The sequence below is a fragment of the Hyla sarda genome, unplaced genomic scaffold, assembly GCF_029499605.1.
Source record: "Hyla sarda isolate aHylSar1 unplaced genomic scaffold, aHylSar1.hap1 scaffold_420, whole genome shotgun sequence".
NCBI classification, from domain to species: Eukaryota; Metazoa; Chordata; class Amphibia; order Anura; family Hylidae; genus Hyla; species Hyla sarda.
The window spans coordinates 166,387-182,406 of record NW_026610435.1 but is presented as its reverse complement, the minus strand read 5'-3'; the positions used below and the strand labels follow the sequence as shown (position 1 = coordinate 182,406).

At 48.3% G+C, this 16,020-nt stretch overlaps 6 non-coding genes and 2 pseudogenes across 6 annotated transcripts; all 8 read right to left on the bottom strand.

Moving 5' to 3' along the window:
- Nucleotides 1-215: 215 nt before the first annotated feature.
- On the bottom strand, nt 216-411 carry LOC130333936 (U2 spliceosomal RNA). The gene has a single exon (XR_008875980.1). It is a non-coding gene; the product is annotated as a U2 spliceosomal RNA (small nuclear RNA).
- Nucleotides 412-1,104: 693 nt separating this feature from the next.
- On the bottom strand, nt 1,105-1,292 carry LOC130333944 (U2 spliceosomal RNA). The gene has a single exon (XR_008875984.1). It is a non-coding gene; the product is annotated as a U2 spliceosomal RNA (small nuclear RNA).
- A 2,092-nt stretch (nt 1,293-3,384) lies between these two features.
- On the bottom strand, nt 3,385-3,575 carry LOC130333884 (U2 spliceosomal RNA). Its single transcript, XR_008875934.1, has one exon. It is a non-coding gene; the product is annotated as a U2 spliceosomal RNA (small nuclear RNA).
- Nucleotides 3,576-5,663: 2,088 nt separating this feature from the next.
- On the bottom strand, nt 5,664-5,865 carry LOC130333939 (U2 spliceosomal RNA; annotated as a pseudogene).
- Nucleotides 5,866-6,558: 693 nt separating this feature from the next.
- On the bottom strand, nt 6,559-6,746 carry LOC130333943 (U2 spliceosomal RNA). Its single transcript, XR_008875983.1, has one exon. It is a non-coding gene; the product is annotated as a U2 spliceosomal RNA (small nuclear RNA).
- A 2,092-nt stretch (nt 6,747-8,838) lies between these two features.
- Nucleotides 8,839-9,029, bottom strand: LOC130333882 (U2 spliceosomal RNA). Its single transcript, XR_008875933.1, has one exon. It is a non-coding gene; the product is annotated as a U2 spliceosomal RNA (small nuclear RNA).
- Nucleotides 9,030-11,111: 2,082 nt separating this feature from the next.
- LOC130333881 (U2 spliceosomal RNA) lies at nt 11,112-11,302 on the bottom strand. The gene has a single exon (XR_008875932.1). It is a non-coding gene; the product is annotated as a U2 spliceosomal RNA (small nuclear RNA).
- Nucleotides 11,303-13,393: 2,091 nt separating this feature from the next.
- LOC130333931 (U2 spliceosomal RNA) lies at nt 13,394-13,567 on the bottom strand (annotated as a pseudogene).
- Between the last annotated feature and the right edge of the window lie 2,453 nt (nt 13,568-16,020).

The following is a 16,020-nucleotide window of genomic DNA, read 5'->3' as shown; positions in this document are numbered from 1 at the left end:
TAAGGAGGCCATTTAGTCAGCAGCAGCAGAAGTCCTGTGCCTGGACGCTCCAACAGGGGCCAGACACAAGCAGAAGCAGAAGCAGCAGAAGCAGCAGCAGCACCACCTTTTGTTTTTTGGCTGCAGCAGCAGCAAGGCCCACAGGGCTGGCTAGCTGGCTAGCCAGCAAGCAGGTAGCAATGAAAGTAGGAATCTTTCTTTTTAACCCTGTAAGGGGGTGGTGCACTGTACCCGAAGATACTGCCATATCGGGTCAATGCATAGGGCGACGGAAGCAAGCTTCGAAATCGGCCCCCGTTCTCAAAAATCCATTTAATATATGGTCCCCAGATAGGGGACGTATCAGATATTAAACTGATAAGAACAGATTTTATTTTTTTTTTTTTTTTTTTTTTTTTATCTAAAGCCGAGGAACGTGCTTTCGATTCACCCAAAGTGCAAGAAAAAGTGCAAACGTGTTACACTAAAAAAACGTGCACAAAGGATGCGGTCTATCGCAAGCCCTTCTCCGATAGGAGAGAGGCCCCCCAACAAACCTTACCCTTCGCCTCCGGACCAAAAGGTACCTGCGAGGTTCCAGGTTCGCTGTCCCTTTTCGCCGAAGCTACTAGGGGACCACAAATGCTCCCGGCATCCCCCTTGGCGTTAGCCAAGGTATCTGCCCGCAGAGCCGATTACGGTAGGTACCCTGCCAAAGCAGGAGTACCCGGGGTGTTTGCAGGGAGGTGCGGAACCTAATGGCCACACACACCTCCCCTAGACCGCCAGGAGGGACACCCAGAAGGGCTACCGCATCCTGACAAATCCTGTGAACACACAACACGCAAAAAGTGACACAGTGAGACAAAAAAGAAATAAATAAGTGAATGTGTGCAGATATACTGCCCGGACATCCGGCCGGATCTATAAAAATTTCTTTGATCCTAGCCAGAAGGCCGGGAATCAAGAGGTGAGTGCCACAAGGTGAAGAGATTATGGTGCCCGTGCTTCAACTCAGTGAGTCTATTCTCCCAGTGAGTTTCGGCACCTCGGGGTCACCACTCCCCGAGGCACAAAAGTACCTCGGCTCTAGACCCTCTCAGCCTCATGGCGAGACCCGGAGGGAACAGGTCACATCGGGGCAGCCGTCGAGCTGATTCCTCAGAACCAGCCCCGGAAAGCCCTGGTACACCTGCATCCTCCATGCAGCACCCATCCCCACCAGCCCCATACCGGCGTTACTGTACACCGGCATGAAAAACTGATAAGAACAGATACTACACTTGATCTTAGCCAAAAGGCCGAGAAGCGATAACCGTGAAAGGGGCGGGCCCAACAAGGTCCCCTTCATGGGCACTATCACTGCTTGCTGTCAGGGAGGCTGCCAGACAATTTTCCATGCACACTCTGGGCTGGGGGGCAGTCAACCACCAGTACACACAGCAGAACCTAAACCCATACCATTATTGCTAAGCAGCAAGACAGGGGCCCATTGCACTCCCACGGGGCCTTTTTAAATGCAATCCATAACCCGGATTTGCCAGGAACCCTTCTTACTCCTCCTACTTGCATGTGACACTGGGCTTAGGATCTGCATAGGAAACACACACACAAGCACACACCTACCTTTGTTGCCTGCAGATGCCTCCTTGGCTGTCCCCAAACGGTATCAAACCAACACCCACGGGAAGCTGTAAGCATAGAGGACATGCCTGCACCCCATTGGACTTACCTGTGTGGGTTAAATCCGGGTTATTTGACAACCTATGGCGGTGATGGTTCTGCTCAGGCAGAGCAGTGCTGATGCTCCTCATAAAGCTGTCGCTGCTGTGAAGGTTCTAGGTGACATCACAAATCCCTTTGGTTACATACACAACAAAGCTGGGTTGTTGTTGTTTACACTCTGCAAGGCCTGTGGAAGTGAGTGACATCATAGCACTGTAGTTCTGAGGGTTCAAGATGGATGCAACAATCTCCTGTTGCTTCTATGAAGGCCGTAATAGACGACATCACCAAACAGCTCCATAGTCACATACACAGCAAAGGAGAGATGTTGTTTACACCTAGTGATGTCAGTGGTATTGAGTGACATCACAGCACAGTGCTAAGGCTCCTGGGCCTGGACACAGCAGCGGCTGCAATATCTCAACGGAGAATACGTTTATATCTATGTGTGTGTGTGCGCATATATATATATATATATATATATATATATATATATATATATATATATATTTCTCCGCCGAAATCACTTTTAAACCCATTTCCACCTTTTTTTCCCTTCTCTTCCTCTTACTTTTTTTTCACGTTTTTTTACGTTTTTCTCCTTTTCGCCTCTTTTCTGGGCGTATTATTCTTCTTTTTCTTCTTTTTTTTCGTCTAATGCATACCCCATCAGTGCAGCAATGCTTATTCAATACCGCCAGCAGATGGAGACACTGGGGGATAATTTTCTAAGGATTTATACTGATTTTTCCTGTCTGAATTTGTCGCACAGAAAGTTGCAGGCCAAATATGTGTGACATTTCTGCGACTTTAGCTTCTAGAGCATTTTTACAACATTATACATAGGTGCTGAATACATAAAAAGCGACTGTTCAGCGACAGACAAGTCGCATCGGCTGAAAGTAGGCCAGAATGTCAGTCCATGTTGGAGCAGGTTTAGATACAGTCTAAAGCATAGATCTCAAAGTCTGTGCACAGAATTTAGCAAGGGCCTCGCACCTTCTGATGCATCAGGTAGGTGCACAATAGCATAGCCTAACCCTCTGTACTTTGGTCTATATTGATGCGGGACATAGACAGCCAGCTGATGACCAATCCATTAGTGCAATGGATGGCTGGAAGCATTTGTCTTTGCCTTTGCAATACCACAGAAGCAATGCATGGTCAATGTACAGCAATGACACACCTGTGTGAACAGCCAGGAGACCCCCCCCCCCATGTTATGTTACATAGTTACATAGTTAGTACGGTCGAAAAAAGACATATGTCCATCACGTTCAACCAGGGAATTAAGGGGTAGGGGTGTGGCGCGATATTGGGGAAGGGATGAGATTTTATATTTCTTCATAAGCATTAATCTTATTTTGTCAATTAGGAACATTCAGCACCCACCCGCTATCAAGGCAGCTGCCTATCATGTCATGCCCTACCTGCACAGGTGTGCTGGCTACTCAAATGATCCAATTAAGGAGGCCATTTAGTCAGCAGCAGCAGAAGTCCTGTGCCTGGACGCTCCAACAGGGGCCAGACACAAGCAGAAGCAGAAGCAGCAGAAGCAGCAGCAGCACCACCTTTTGTTTTTTGGCTGCAGCAGCAGCAAGGCCCACAGGGCTGGCTAGCTGGCTAGCCAGCAAGCAGGTAGCAATGAAAGTAGGAATCTTTCTTTTTAACCCTGTAAGGGGGTGGTGCACTGTACCCGAAGATACTGCCATATCGGGTCAATGCATAGGGCGACGGAAGCAAGCTTCGAAATCGGCCCCCGTTCTCAAAAATCCATTTAATATATGGTCCCCAGATAGGGGACGTATCAGATATTAAACTGATAAGAACAGATACTACACTTGATCTTAGCCAAAAGGCCGAGAAGCGATAACCGTGAAAGGGGCGGGCCCAACAAGGTCCCCTTCATGGGCACTATCACTGCTTGCTGTCAGGGAGGCTGCCAGACAATTTTCCATGCACACTCTGGGCTGGGGGGCAGTCAACCACCAGTACACACAGCAGAACCTAAACCCATACCATTATTGCTAAGCAGCAAGACAGGGGCCCATTGCACTCCCACGGGGCCTTTTTAAATGCAATCCATAACCCGGATTTGCCAGGAACCCTTCTTACTCCTCCTACTTGCATGTGACACTGGGCTTAGGATCTGCATAGGAAACACACACACAAGCACACACCTACCTTTGTTGCCTGCAGATGCCTCCTTGGCTGTCCCCAAACGGTATCAAACCAACACCCACGGGAAGCTGTAAGCATAGAGGACATGCCTGCACCCCATTGGACTTACCTGTGTGGGTTAAATCCGGGTTATTTGACAACCTATGGCGGTGATGGTTCTGCTCAGGCAGAGCAGTGCTGATGCTCCTCATAAAGCTGTCGCTGCTGTGAAGGTTCTAGGTGACATCACAAATCCCTTTGGTTACATACACAACAAAGCTGGGTTGTTGTTGTTTACACTCTGCAAGGCCTGTGGAAGTGAGTGACATCATAGCACTGTAGTTCTGAGGGTTCAAGATGGATGCAACAATCTCCTGTTGCTTCTATGAAGGCCGTAATAGACGACATCACCAAACAGCTCCATAGTCACATACACAGCAAAGGAGAGATGTTGTTTACACCTAGTGATGTCAGTGGTATTGAGTGACATCACAGCACAGTGCTAAGGCTCCTGGGCCTGGACACAGCAGCGGCTGCAATATCTCAACGGAGAATACGTTTATATCTATGTGTGTGTGTGCGCATATATATATATATATATATATATATATATATATATATATATATATTTCTCCGCCGAAATCACTTTTAAACCCATTTCCACCTTTTTTTCCCTTCTCTTCCTCTTACTTTTTTTTCACGTTTTTTTACGTTTTTCTCCTTTTCGCCTCTTTTCTGGGCGTATTATTCTTCTTTTTCTTCTTTTTTTTCGTCTAATGCATACCCCATCAGTGCAGCAATGCTTATTCAATACCGCCAGCAGATGGAGACACTGGGGGATAATTTTCTAAGGATTTATACTGATTTTTCCTGTCTGAATTTGTCGCACAGAAAGTTGCAGGCCAAATATGTGTGACATTTCTGCGACTTTAGCTTCTAGAGCATTTTTACAACATTATACATAGGTGCTGAATACATAAAAAGCGACTGTTCAGCGACAGACAAGTCGCATCGGCTGAAAGTAGGCCAGAATGTCAGTCCATGTTGGAGCAGGTTTAGATACAGTCTAAAGCATAGATCTCAAAGTCTGTGCACAGAATTTAGCAAGGGCCTCGCACCTTCTGATGCATCAGGTAGGTGCACAATAGCATAGCCTAACCCTCTGTACTTTGGTCTATATTGATGCGGGACATAGACAGCCAGCTGATGACCAATCCATTAGTGCAATGGATGGCTGGAAGCATTTGTCTTTGCCTTTGCAATACCACAGAAGCAATGCATGGTCAATGTACAGCAATGACACACCTGTGTGAACAGCCAGGAGACCCCCCCCCCCATGTTATGTTACATAGTTACATAGTTAGTACGGTCGAAAAAAGACATATGTCCATCACGTTCAACCAGGGAATTAAGGGGTAGGGGTGTGGCGCGATATTGGGGAAGGGATGAGATTTTATATTTCTTCATAAGCATTAATCTTATTTTGTCAATTAGGAACATTCAGCACCCACCCGCTATCAAGGCAGCTGCCTATCATGTCATGCCCTACCTGCACAGGTGTGCTGGCTACTCAAATGATCCAATTAAGGAGGCCATTTAGTCAGCAGCAGCAGAAGTCCTGTGCCTGGACGCTCCAACAGGGGCCAGACACAAGCAGAAGCAGAAGCAGCAGAAGCAGCAGCAGCACCACCTTTTGTTTTTTGGCTGCAGCAGCAGCAAGGCCCACAGGGCTGGCTAGCTGGCTAGCCAGCAAGCAGGTAGCAATGAAAGTAGGAATCTTTCTTTTTAACCCTGTAAGGGGGTGGTGCACTGTACCCGAAGATACTGCCATATCGGGTCAATGCATAGGGCGACGGAAGCAAGCTTCGAAATCGGCCCCCGTTCTCAAAAATCCATTTAATATATGGTCCCCAGATAGGGGACGTATCAGATATTAAACTGATAAGAACAGATTTTATTTTTTTTTTTTTTTTTTTTTTTTTTTTTTTATCTAAAGCCGAGGAACGTGCTTTCGATTCACCCAAAGTGCAAGAAAAAGTGCAAACGTGTTACACTAAAAAAACGTGCACAAAGGATGCGGTCTATCGCAAGCCCTTCTCCGATAGGAGAGAGGCCCCCCAACAAACCTTACCCTTCGCCTCCGGACCAAAAGGTACCTGCGAGGTTCCAGGTTCGCTGTCCCTTTTCGCCGAAGCTACTAGGGGACCACAAATGCTCCCGGCATCCCCCTTGGCGTTAGCCAAGGTATCTGCCCGCAGAGCCGATTACGGTAGGTACCCTGCCAAAGCAGGAGTACCCGGGGTGTTTGCAGGGAGGTGCGGAACCTAATGGCCACACACACCTCCCCTAGACCGCCAGGAGGGACACCCAGAAGGGCTACCGCATCCTGACAAATCCTGTGAACACACAACACGCAAAAAGTGACACAGTGAGACAAAAAAGAAATAAATAAGTGAATGTGTGCAGATATACTGCCCGGACATCCGGCCGGATCTATAAAAATTTCTTTGATCCTAGCCAGAAGGCCGGGAATCAAGAGGTGAGTGCCACAAGGTGAAGAGATTATGGTGCCCGTGCTTCAACTCAGTGAGTCTATTCTCCCAGTGAGTTTCGGCACCTCGGGGTCACCACTCCCCGAGGCACAAAAGTACCTCGGCTCTAGACCCTCTCAGCCTCATGGCGAGACCCGGAGGGAACAGGTCACATCGGGGCAGCCGTCGAGCTGATTCCTCAGAACCAGCCCCGGAAAGCCCTGGTACACCTGCATCCTCCATGCAGCACCCATCCCCACCAGCCCCATACCGGCGTTACTGTACACCGGCATGAAAAACTGATAAGAACAGATACTACACTTGATCTTAGCCAAAAGGCCGAGAAGCGATAACCGTGAAAGGGGCGGGCCCAACAAGGTCCCCTTCATGGGCACTATCACTGCTTGCTGTCAGGGAGGCTGCCAGACAATTTTCCATGCACACTCTGGGCTGGGGGGCAGTCAACCACCAGTACACACAGCAGAACCTAAACCCATACCATTATTGCTAAGCAGCAAGACAGGGGCCCATTGCACTCCCACGGGGCCTTTTTAAATGCAATCCATAACCCGGATTTGCCAGGAACCCTTCTTACTCCTCCTACTTGCATGTGACACTGGGCTTAGGATCTGCATAGGAAACACACACACAAGCACACACCTACCTTTGTTGCCTGCAGATGCCTCCTTGGCTGTCCCCAAACGGTATCAAACCAACACCCACGGGAAGCTGTAAGCATAGAGGACATGCCTGCACCCCATTGGACTTACCTGTGTGGGTTAAATCCGGGTTATTTGACAACCTATGGCGGTGATGGTTCTGCTCAGGCAGAGCAGTGCTGATGCTCCTCATAAAGCTGTCGCTGCTGTGAAGGTTCTAGGTGACATCACAAATCCCTTTGGTTACATACACAACAAAGCTGGGTTGTTGTTGTTTACACTCTGCAAGGCCTGTGGAAGTGAGTGACATCATAGCACTGTAGTTCTGAGGGTTCAAGATGGATGCAACAATCTCCTGTTGCTTCTATGAAGGCCGTAATAGACGACATCACCAAACAGCTCCATAGTCACATACACAGCAAAGGAGAGATGTTGTTTACACCTAGTAATGTCAGTGGTATTGAGTGACATCACAGCACAGTGCTAAGGCTCCTGGGCCTGGACACAGCAGCGGCTGCAATATCTCAACGGAGAATACGTTTATATCTATGTGTGTGTGTGCGCATATATATATATATATATATATATATATATATATATATATATATATATATTTCTCCGCCGAAATCACTTTTAAACCCATTTCCACCTTTTTTTCCCTTCTCTTCCTCTTACTTTTTTTTCACGTTTTTTTACGTTTTTCTCCTTTTCGCCTCTTTTCTGGGCGTATTATTCTTCTTTTTCTTCTTTTTTTTCGTCTAATGCATACCCCATCAGTGCAGCAATGCTTATTCAATACCGCCAGCAGATGGAGACACTGGGGGATAATTTTCTAAGGATTTATACTGATTTTTCCTGTCTGAATTTGTCGCACAGAAAGTTGCAGGCCAAATATGTGTGACATTTCTGCGACTTTAGCTTCTAGAGCATTTTTACAACATTATACATAGGTGCTGAATACATAAAAAGCGACTGTTCAGCGACAGACAAGTCGCATCGGCTGAAAGTAGGCCAGAATGTCAGTCCATGTTGGAGCAGGTTTAGATACAGTCTAAAGCATAGATCTCAAAGTCTGTGCACAGAATTTAGCAAGGGCCTCGCACCTTCTGATGCATCAGGTAGGTGCACAATAGCATAGCCTAACCCTCTGTACTTTGGTCTATATTGATGCGGGACATAGACAGCCAGCTGATGACCAATCCATTAGTGCAATGGATGGCTGGAAGCATTTGTCTTTGCCTTTGCAATACCACAGAAGCAATGCATGGTCAATGTACAGCAATGACACACCTGTGTGAACAGCCAGGAGACCCCCCCCCCCATGTTATGTTACATAGTTACATAGTTAGTACGGTCGAAAAAAGACATATGTCCATCACGTTCAACCAGGGAATTAAGGGGTAGGGGTGTGGCGCGATATTGGGGAAGGGATGAGATTTTATATTTCTTCATAAGCATTAATCTTATTTTGTCAATTAGGAACATTCAGCACCCACCCGCTATCAAGGCAGCTGCCTATCATGTCATGCCCTACCTGCACAGGTGTGCTGGCTACTCAAATGATCCAATTAAGGAGGCCATTTAGTCAGCAGCAGCAGAAGTCCTGTGCCTGGACGCTCCAACAGGGGCCAGACACAAGCAGAAGCAGAAGCAGCAGAAGCAGCAGCAGCACCACCTTTTGTTTTTTGGCTGCAGCAGCAGCAAGGCCCACAGGGCTGGCTAGCTGGCTAGCCAGCAAGCAGGTAGCAATGAAAGTAGGAATCTTTCTTTTTAACCCTGTAAGGGGGTGGTGCACTGTACCCGAAGATACTGCCATATCGGGTCAATGCATAGGGCGACGGAAGCAAGCTTCGAAATCGGCCCCCGTTCTCAAAAATCCATTTAATATATGGTCCCCAGATAGGGGACGTATCAGATATTAAACTGATAAGAACAGATACTACACTTGATCTTAGCCAAAAGGCCGAGAAGCGATAACCGTGAAAGGGGCGGGCCCAACAAGGTCCCCTTCATGGGCACTATCACTGCTTGCTGTCAGGGAGGCTGCCAGACAATTTTCCATGCACACTCTGGGCTGGGGGGCAGTCAACCACCAGTACACACAGCAGAACCTAAACCCATACCATTATTGCTAAGCAGCAAGACAGGGGCCCATTGCACTCCCACGGGGCCTTTTTAAATGCAATCCATAACCCGGATTTGCCAGGAACCCTTCTTACTCCTCCTACTTGCATGTGACACTGGGCTTAGGATCTGCATAGGAAACACACACACAAGCACACACCTACCTTTGTTGCCTGCAGATGCCTCCTTGGCTGTCCCCAAACGGTATCAAACCAACACCCACGGGAAGCTGTAAGCATAGAGGACATGCCTGCACCCCATTGGACTTACCTGTGTGGGTTAAATCCGGGTTATTTGACAACCTATGGCGGTGATGGTTCTGCTCAGGCAGAGCAGTGCTGATGCTCCTCATAAAGCTGTCGCTGCTGTGAAGGTTCTAGGTGACATCACAAATCCCTTTGGTTACATACACAACAAAGCTGGGTTGTTGTTGTTTACACTCTGCAAGGCCTGTGGAAGTGAGTGACATCATAGCACTGTAGTTCTGAGGGTTCAAGATGGATGCAACAATCTCCTGTTGCTTCTATGAAGGCCGTAATAGACGACATCACCAAACAGCTCCATAGTCACATACACAGCAAAGGAGAGATGTTGTTTACACCTAGTGATGTCAGTGGTATTGAGTGACATCACAGCACAGTGCTAAGGCTCCTGGGCCTGGACACAGCAGCGGCTGCAATATCTCAACGGAGAATACGTTTATATCTATGTGTGTGTGTGCGCATATATATATATATATATATATATATATATATATATATATTTCTCCGCCGAAATCACTTTTAAACCCATTTCCACCTTTTTTTCCCTTCTCTTCCTCTTACTTTTTTTTCACGTTTTTTTACGTTTTTCTCCTTTTCGCCTCTTTTCTGGGCGTATTATTCTTCTTTTTCTTCTTTTTTTTCGTCTAATGCATACCCCATCAGTGCAGCAATGCTTATTCAATACCGCCAGCAGATGGAGACACTGGGGGATAATTTTCTAAGGATTTATACTGATTTTTCCTGTCTGAATTTGTCGCACAGAAAGTTGCAGGCCAAATATGTGTGACATTTCTGCGACTTTAGCTTCTAGAGCATTTTTACAACATTATACATAGGTGCTGAATACATAAAAAGCGACTGTTCAGCGACAGACAAGTCGCATCGGCTGAAAGTAGGCCAGAATGTCAGTCCATGTTGGAGCAGGTTTAGATACAGTCTAAAGCATAGATCTCAAAGTCTGTGCACAGAATTTAGCAAGGGCCTCGCACCTTCTGATGCATCAGGTAGGTGCACAATAGCATAGCCTAACCCTCTGTACTTTGGTCTATATTGATGCGGGACATAGACAGCCAGCTGATGACCAATCCATTAGTGCAATGGATGGCTGGAAGCATTTGTCTTTGCCTTTGCAATACCACAGAAGCAATGCATGGTCAATGTACAGCAATGACACACCTGTGTGAACAGCCAGGAGACCCCCCCCCCCATGTTATGTTACATAGTTACATAGTTAGTACGGTCGAAAAAAGACATATGTCCATCACGTTCAACCAGGGAATTAAGGGGTAGGGGTGTGGCGCGATATTGGGGAAGGGATGAGATTTTATATTTCTTCATAAGCATTAATCTTATTTTGTCAATTAGGAACATTCAGCACCCACCCGCTATCAAGGCAGCTGCCTATCATGTCATGCCCTACCTGCACAGGTGTGCTGGCTACTCAAATGATCCAATTAAGGAGGCCATTTAGTCAGCAGCAGCAGAAGTCCTGTGCCTGGACGCTCCAACAGGGGCCAGACACAAGCAGAAGCAGAAGCAGCAGAAGCAGCAGCAGCACCACCTTTTGTTTTTTGGCTGCAGCAGCAGCAAGGCCCACAGGGCTGGCTAGCTGGCTAGCCAGCAAGCAGGTAGCAATGAAAGTAGGAATCTTTCTTTTTAACCCTGTAAGGGGGTGGTGCACTGTACCCGAAGATACTGCCATATCGGGTCAATGCATAGGGCGACGGAAGCAAGCTTCGAAATCGGCCCCCGTTCTCAAAAATCCATTTAATATATGGTCCCCAGATAGGGGACGTATCAGATATTAAACTGATAAGAACAGATACTACACTTGATCTTAGCCAAAAGGCCGAGAAGCGATAACCGTGAAAGGGGCGGGCCCAACAAGGTCCCCTTCATGGGCACTATCACTGCTTGCTGTCAGGGAGGCTGCCAGACAATTTTCCATGCACACTCTGGGCTGGGGGGCAGTCAACCACCAGTACACACAGCAGAACCTAAACCCATACCATTATTGCTAAGCAGCAAGACAGGGGCCCATTGCACTCCCACGGGGCCTTTTTAAATGCAATCCATAACCCGGATTTGCCAGGAACCCTTCTTACTCCTCCTACTTGCATGTGACACTGGGCTTAGGATCTGCATAGGAAACACACACACAAGCACACACCTACCTTTGTTGCCTGCAGATGCCTCCTTGGCTGTCCCCAAACGGTATCAAACCAACACCCACGGGAAGCTGTAAGCATAGAGGACATGCCTGCACCCCATTGGACTTACCTGTGTGGGTTAAATCCGGGTTATTTGACAACCTATGGCGGTGATGGTTCTGCTCAGGCAGAGCAGTGCTGATGCTCCTCATAAAGCTGTCGCTGCTGTGAAGGTTCTAGGTGACATCACAAATCCCTTTGGTTACATACACAACAAAGCTGGGTTGTTGTTGTTTACACTCTGCAAGGCCTGTGGAAGTGAGTGACATCATAGCACTGTAGTTCTGAGGGTTCAAGATGGATGCAACAATCTCCTGTTGCTTCTATGAAGGCCGTAATAGACGACATCACCAAACAGCTCCATAGTCACATACACAGCAAAGGAGAGATGTTGTTTACACCTAGTGATGTCAGTGGTATTGAGTGACATCACAGCACAGTGCTAAGGCTCCTGGGCCTGGACACAGCAGCGGCTGCAATATCTCAACGGAGAATACGTTTATATCTATGTGTGTGTGTGCGCATATATATATATATATATATATATATATATATATATATATATATATATTTCTCCGCCGAAATCACTTTTAAACCCATTTCCACCTTTTTTTCCCTTCTCTTCCTCTTACTTTTTTTTCACGTTTTTTTACGTTTTTCTCCTTTTCGCCTCTTTTCTGGGCGTATTATTCTTCTTTTTCTTCTTTTTTTTCGTCTAATGCATACCCCATCAGTGCAGCAATGCTTATTCAATACCGCCAGCAGATGGAGACACTGGGGGATAATTTTCTAAGGATTTATACTGATTTTTCCTGTCTGAATTTGTCGCACAGAAAGTTGCAGGCCAAATATGTGTGACATTTCTGCGACTTTAGCTTCTAGAGCATTTTTACAACATTATACATAGGTGCTGAATACATAAAAAGCGACTGTTCAGCGACAGACAAGTCGCATCGGCTGAAAGTAGGCCAGAATGTCAGTCCATGTTGGAGCAGGTTTAGATACAGTCTAAAGCATAGATCTCAAAGTCTGTGCACAGAATTTAGCAAGGGCCTCGCACCTTCTGATGCATCAGGTAGGTGCACAATAGCATAGCCTAACCCTCTGTACTTTGGTCTATATTGATGCGGGACATAGACAGCCAGCTGATGACCAATCCATTAGTGCAATGGATGGCTGGAAGCATTTGTCTTTGCCTTTGCAATACCACAGAAGCAATGCATGGTCAATGTACAGCAATGACACACCTGTGTGAACAGCCAGGAGACCCCCCCCCCCCATGTTATGTTACATAGTTACATAGTTAGTACGGTCGAAAAAAGACATATGTCCATCACGTTCAACCAGGGAATTAAGGGGTAGGGGTGTGGCGCGATATTGGGGAAGGGATGAGATTTTATATTTCTTCATAAGCATTAATCTTATTTTGTCAATTAGGAACATTCAGCACCCACCCGCTATCAAGGCAGCTGCCTATCATGTCATGCCCTACCTGCACAGGTGTGCTGGCTACTCAAATGATCCAATTAAGGAGGCCATTTAGTCAGCAGCAGCAGAAGTCCTGTGCCTGGACGCTCCAACAGGGGCCAGACACAAGCAGAAGCAGAAGCAGCAGAAGCAGCAGCAGCACCACCTTTTGTTTTTTGGCTGCAGCAGCAGCAAGGCCCACAGGGCTGGCTAGCTGGCTAGCCAGCAAGCAGGTAGCAATGAAAGTAGGAATCTTTCTTTTTAACCCTGTAAGGGGGTGGTGCACTGTACCCGAAGATACTGCCATATCGGGTCAATGCATAGGGCGACGGAAGCAAGCTTCGAAATCGGCCCCCGTTCTCAAAAATCCATTTAATATATGGTCCCCAGATAGGGGACGTATCAGATATTAAACTGATAAGAACAGATTTTTTGATTGAAAGAGCTTTATTTTCCGTTCAGTCATTACAAGTCGTACAATAAATTACAGTCACACAAAGCATGATAGTACAATACACAGCAAAGGTTCCCTAAGCTATACATCGCACACCATGCTACTCTAACATTCAGCTCAATCCTGCAATAGAAAAGCACAAGAGATCAAACAAAAACCAAATAATACAATCTGTGATCGGGGTAGGGGTGTGGGCGACTATGTGGGGGTAGGGAGGGGGCGGATCACAGGGCCAAACTGTTGGGCTGTATCTTCAGGGAGACATGGGAGAAGGAGAGGGGTCTTCACTCCTCTTCTTCCTCATCAACGGCCGAGCTGTCCAAGATGGAATAGTCTCTAAGCAGGTTCTTGATGAACCTGCGGCAGTCCCGGACGGACATGTTTTCCCTGTTGATCACGAGGCGGTTCCTGGAGAGCCACACTGCGTCCTTAAAACAGTTCATAAGGCGCCAGGCCTCCTGGATGGCCTCCACGTCGTGGGTCCCAGGGAACAGGCCGTAAAGCACCGAATGGTACGATAGGCAGCTCCTGGGCACTGAGTCTCTGAGTTCCTGTTCTAGGGCGTCCAACAGACCCTGTGCAAAGGGGCACTGCCAAAACACGTGGAAAGATGTTTCCTCCACGTAGGGGCAACGGGGGCAGTACCGGGTCTTGCACAGGTTGCGGGCATGCATGAATGACCTGAGAGAGAGACCTCCCATGACGGCCATCCACGACAAGTCCTTGTGTCCATTGGTAAGCCGCTTTGAGGCCACATTGTTCCAAACTGTCTCTGCAGTGGCTGCGGGGAGTCCCGGAACCAGCTCGGTCGAGTCCTTAGCTCGGATGAGCTTGTGGATTGTCTTTGGCTTCCATAGGTCTGGTTTCAGTCCTTCCAGCTGGTGCTCCCTCACAAACCGGACAACATCCCCATAGAACCAGGGAGTGTTCCAGTTGTAAGGGATGGAGCTGTCCCACTTGTCCCAGCCCAGCTGTCTCCAGAGGGGCATGAGAAGCAAGCGAGACATGGACCTGCCCGCTGAGCCAGTCTTTTCTACAAGAGTCCGCTGCACCGTGACACATGCAAAGGAGGCCCTCAGCAGAGCGGGGATGTCGGGTATTCCCTTCCCACCCTTGCGGGGTTCCTTGTACATCACGGTCCTCTTGACTCTGTCCATTTTGCCCCAGACGAAGCCAAATACTGTCCGGGTGATGGCCTTGCAAACGGTGGTATGGGGAGGCCAGGCCTGTGCGGTATATTGGAGCACAGGCAAAACTTCACTCCGCAGGACAAGTGCCTTGCCTTCCATCGTGAGCTTTCTGGAGCTCCACAGTCCGATCTTTGAGTTTATCCTTCCTAGTCGGTCTTGCCAAGACTTAAGGGCCGCTCCTTCCTTCCCGAACCAGACTCCAAGAATTTGAATGAAGTCCGGCTTAATAGTAAAGGGGAAGGGGGCGGAAGAAGCCAGGTGCCACTCCCCGAAGAGCATGGCCTCCGACTTCCCGCAGTTGACTTTTGCCCCCGAAGCTCTGCCGAAGTCCTCGCAGGTCTGGACGAGTGCAGTCACCGAACGCTGGTCAGCGCAGAAGACGGTCACGTCGTCCATGTAGAGCGAGCACTTGACCTCGTGGCGATCTGGTCCTGGTGCGGTGATCCCTCTGATCTCTCCACTCTGCCGGATAGTCTCAGCGAAGAGCTCTATAACACAAACAAAAAGGAGAGGTGAAAGAGGGCAGCCTTGTCTAACCCCTGAAAGAATGGAAAAGGGGTCAGTCTTCCAGCCGTTCACCAACACCGTGCTGTAAATGTCAAAATACATAACGTTAACAAAAGAGCAAAACATCTTCCCCAGACCCAGCCTGCGCAAAACCCTGTCCATGAATGCGTGGGAGACACGGTCGAACGCCTTCTCCTGATCTAAGCTGACCAGGGCGGCGCGGCCCCCGCGGTCCTGGATGTAATGGACCGTGTCTCTCACAAGGGCAAGGCTGTCGGCAATCCTGCGGCCAGGAATGCTGCAGGTCTGGTCCGGATGGACGATCTGCCCCATGACAGGTTTCAGCCTGTTGGCCAGCACCTTGGCGAGGATCTTGTAGTCCACGTTCAGGAGAGAGATGGGACGCCAGTTTTTCAGGTCACATCTCTCCCCCTTCCGCTTATACAAGATCGTGATCATCCCTTCCCTCAACGACGGAGGCATTCTGCCCCCCACCACCATCTCCTCGTACACCTCCAACAGGTCCGGACAGGTCAGGTCACCCAGCGCTACGTAGAGCTCGGCCGGGAGACCGTCACTGCCCGGGGTCCTGCCGGGCTTAAAGGATTTAGCGGCAGAGAGCAGCTCCCCCACCGTCAAGGGATCGTCCATAGCCGCCGCACCTGCGGGATCAACAACGTTAGTGACACCTGACAGGAACCTCTCGGCGGCTTCGGGGTCGGATGACTTGGGGGCGTAGAGGTTGCTGTAG